This window comes from Dasypus novemcinctus, chromosome Y, assembly GCF_030445035.2.
Source record: "Dasypus novemcinctus isolate mDasNov1 chromosome Y, mDasNov1.1.hap2, whole genome shotgun sequence".
NCBI classification, from domain to species: domain Eukaryota; kingdom Metazoa; phylum Chordata; class Mammalia; order Cingulata; family Dasypodidae; genus Dasypus; species Dasypus novemcinctus.
Genome location: NC_092216.1, coordinates 23,359,900 through 23,364,755, shown reverse-complemented (window position 1 = coordinate 23,364,755; position 4,856 = coordinate 23,359,900).

Here is a 4,856-nt window from a genome sequence, read left to right as displayed (position 1 = left end):
GAGAGTCCAGATGAAAAAAGAGAAAGGAGAATGCGGTGAAACAGAAATAAGTGATGGGAACACTTGAAGAAGTACAGAGGAAACAACTGTGCCAAATGCAGCTGATGCCACAATTAGTGGGATGTGAAGGATCTTTTGGGAGTAAGCTCTCCTTTTCTATCGCCCAGCAGAAAGGAAAACATGTCCTTATATGAAGGATACCTATAATACTTTTAGGTCATAATACCCCAAACTTGAAGGGTCCAAATATCCACACCAAAAGGGACAAGAATTTTGTGATAGTCATTTAATTTCAAAGGATTCAATGAACAGGGAACTATTGATCCACCAAACAACAAAAATGAATCTCAAAACAGTTATTTTCAGCAAGTGATGTAGGCACCAAAATGTAAATGCCAGCTTATTTCATTTTTATGAATTTCAAGATGTAGCAAAATGAATGTATGCAGATAGAAAATAAGAATGAGAGCGAAAATGTTGGGAGGTGGTTATAAATTGACGTGTGTAGGGATTATTTTCCAGATTCTTGGAAATGATTCCTATCTTGATAGGGCAAGTGGATACTGTAGGTGAAGGAGATGAAAGGTTTGAAAAATTCAGTTAAGAACAAAACATTTAACTATATTTAAATTTTACATCACTTTTAAACAAGCAATAAGAGAGAGAGAGAGAAGACTGCTCATAAGAGTACAATGGAGATAAGCACATTTTATTTTCAGTATCATTCCCCCACTGACCACCTCACTGATGAGTAGTGGGGCTGTCAGTTGCCTGTGGGTTCCAGGCAGAATGTTGGGGAGTTCGCTGGGGTTTGTTGTGGATACAGGGTTACTGGGCAGAGTCCTGTGGTGGCATCAGTGGCACAGAGGGCCTGTAGTGCTCTGTGGAGCTTGTCTTTTGGACGATCCTAGGGAAGCTTTGAGAGGTCGTGATGGAGCACAGTGGCACTACTCCATACCTCACATTCCACAGCCTCCTGGGGGACTCGGGGGCATTTCAGTCCTTCTTCAGCATTCTGGTGTGTCTCTTCTTGTTCAGACTTGAGCAGTCTGTTAGGAGCCGGCTTTATATAAAACATGAAAAACAGCTTGCGGACACACTAGCTACACTGATTGTCAAGAAGTGTCAACTTCTTGGTAAGATGAGTGCTGCGAACAGAAGGTATGCAGAAACTAAGTCATCTTTAAAGGAAGCGAGGCTAGAGAAAGTGACTTTTAAAATGCCCAGCCTCATTGACATCTACAGAAAGGCTAAGGGAACAACAGCAATGTTGATGGAGGAATTAACTTCAGTGGTCCTAGAACTACAGGAAGAGAGAGCCAGATGTTCCAGAGAAGAAGAAGAGATGAAGAAGTTGCTGAAAACACTGAAGGCACAAGAAGAGGTCCTGAGGACCACTGCAGCACCAGGCACTTTTCCAAATTCTGTGTGTTTGGGATTCCTCCCCCTCCCTGATGGTCCCTCCTGCAGCAGTGGGCCTGGGTCAGTCTTAAAGCAGCACTGAGCTTCTGCTCCCCTCAGGCCTGCAGAGCCATCAGGCAGGAATGACCCTCTCCAATTCTTCCATCGGAGAGTTTTTGAGAGCAGTGGATCAACAGAACTTTCTCAGTTGGCTGGAGTTTCTCCTTTCACCTCCTGGACACACAAGTGATTTCTTCCATAGTCAATTCCTCCTTCAATCACACAGAGTTCCAACTTGAGGAACCCACCAGACATATGGAACTTTCTCTTTACAGAAACTCAAAGTGAAAGAAAATACTACTACTGACAAGATTGTTCATATATTTAAGAGACTTACGTATATGTTCATATATGTTCTTTATTTCTTAATCTGTTCATATATTGATGTTACAATTTTTGTGTTGATCTTGTAAGTATAAACTTTCTTTTATTCTTATCTGTGTAATGTGTATTACATATGTAATTGTAAGTTGAACATATATGCAGTTCAGTCATGAGTTTTTTTAAAGACAAAAGCATTATAACTTGCAAGAGTATATTGCCAAGAAACTTAAGTTATAAGTAAAAGTATATTTTACTTAAAATTTTAATAGATGTAAAATAAAAATAGAATGAGATTTTCATCTTTCTTGGGAAGAAGGTAAACAGTATACTTACAAAGAATTTTACAAATTCAATGGCCTATTTGAAAAGAATAAAGAATAAAAATTTTAAAGTTACATCTTTACATGGAACAATTTTTATTCCCATGCAAGAGTGCTGCACTATGAGTTCTGTATCAGGAAGAAATCCCTCTTGGACAAGATCAGAAAATCTACACTCCCCATCCCATACCCATCTGGCAATCCTGCTTTCTATTTAAATGACACACCTCCAAGGAAAGTGAGGGAGCAGCAAGGAGCTCCTTTCCCGGGGAAACAGCTGACATCACTAAGATAATAATTCTAGTCATATATAATGATGCTAGTCATGAAGCCCTGAAGAGAGCTCAGGAACTGGCCTGACCCATTGCACATATTCATGGTATAGGAAGCAAGGGCTGTGCTTGCCCTTTGGCTAATAAAAGTTCATGCCAACCACGGTATTACCTGGGATACTCTCTCTGCCTGGGATTGGGCTTTTATTTCTGGAGATCTGACTTCAGCACCATGTGATCCTCACTATTGGGGTAACCTGCCAAATCCTCACGCTCCCTGAAAGTCATTCTGAGAATTTTCACCCTTTTTCACATTGAATACCTTCTTATTCCACCCCAGTCTCCAAGCCAGGGGTCCAAAATGCTTAAGCTAGAATTTCTCAGCCCATCCAATCAGAATCGATTTGGAGGGCTGGCCTGGAACTTAGCTTGAGAGGATTAAGGGAATCCTAGAAGAAATTCAAAGCTAGACTTATTATTAGTATTAAGTCATTCATCTCTCATGAAGAGGTTTCAAGGTTGTAAATGTTATTCCAGGTTCACCACTTTTGAATGAAAGATTCAATCCTCAGTGTCTCCTCGGAAGTAATAGCTCAGTGGGATAAGGAGGCCCGTGTTCACCATGGGAGCCAGAGTGCCAGGAGAAACAGTGCTGAGAGTTGTACCCTTAGTTTGCACACTTATCTTTTCCCCATATTCCACCCCATTGTTAGTACTTGTAATAATGTGCATTTCTTGTATTTCTACTATTAACCATAGTCACCATCCACTAGATGGTTCATTGTGCTATACACATGTTTTATCCTGTAGCTTTCCTTCTATTACCATACATGACCCCAAACGTCCCCTTTAAACACATTTACTCACATAATTGACCGCTGTCAATTAAATTATACTCACAATACTATGCTACATCACCTCTACCCATTTCCAAACATTTGTAATCAACATAATGAAAAATTCTTCACAGAGTAAGTGTCAGCTCCCCATTTTTACACTGCTTCCATCTCTGGGTAACCTATATTATAGATTATAACCTTATGAGGTAGCTTTATAATTAGTGGATATTAGTGAAATCATAATATATTTGTCTTTCTCTGCATGGATTATTTTGAAAAGTCCATAATGTGACATGACTAAGGTCTTCCTTCTTTCTTATATCCAAGTTGATTTCTTTTGTATATATATATCACATTTCACTTATCCATTCCTTGGTGGATGGACACTTAGGCGTATCGGTGAGCAACGGTCTAGTCACGTTCCATCTTTCAGTTCCCCTGGATATGAACCTAGTTGCGTGATTGCTGGATCATATACCAATTCCATGCTTAGCTTCCTAGGAAATGCTAAGCTGTCTTCCACAGTGGCTACCCCATTTTCCATTGCCACCAGCAGTGAATGACTGTTCCTCCTTCTCCACATCCTTTCCTGCAATGGCAATTTTCTGGTTGCTGTTTTTAATAGGGTCCTTCTAGTAGGTGTGTTATGATATCTCATTGTGGTTTGACTTGCATTTCCCTAATAGCTAGTTGTGGAAAGCATCTTTTCATGTGCTTTTAAGCCATTTGTGCTTGCTCTTTGGAAAAAATGCCTTAAGTCTTTTGCCCATTTTGCCATTTTGTTTGTGTTTTCATTCTCGAGTTGTGGTTTTGCTTTATGTATTTTGGAGAGTAAGCCCTTATGAGGTATATGGTTTACAAGTATTTTCTTCCATTGTGTAGGCTGCTTTCTTGACCAATCTTTTCAAGCACAAATGATTTGATTGTGAGGAGTTCCCATTTATTTATTTTTCTTCCATTGCAAGTGCTTCCGTTGTAAATAAGAAATGTTTGCTCTGCCCAAGGTCTAAAGATACTTCCTGACATTGTCTTCTGTGAGTTTAATGGCCTTGGCACTTTTCTTTAGGTCTTTGATCATTTTCAGTTAATTTTTGTTTAAGGTATGAGGTAGGGTTAAGGTCTGAAAGGGTGAAAAGGTATCTCGCTTAAAGGGAGAAAGTATTTGGATGTCACAAATCTGATAGTGTTTACTATCCATGCTTTATAAGTAGATTCTACAACTCAACACTAAAGCAACAAATGACCCAATTAAAAAATGGGCAAAAGACTTAATTAAACAAATCATCAAAGTTCCCACACACATGCCCATTGCTGATAGTAGGGAAGCAGTGTTTATATGGGTGATTATATTGGGAAAATCATGCATGATTTTTCAGTAAACCTTAAAGTTCTCTAAGTAAAATGATGTATCATCTTGGAAATGAATAACAGATTATGTTAATGTTAGATTTGATAAGGCAATGAAAAATGTTGTCTTTTCATATATAACTACTAAAAGAATATAAAAATAATGTATATCTTCTAAAAAACAGACATGCAAAGCCAAGAGAGTCCAGATGATAAAAAGAGAAAGGAGAATGTGATGAACCAGGAATAAGTGATGGGAGTGCTTCAAGAAGTACAGAGGAACCAACTGTGCC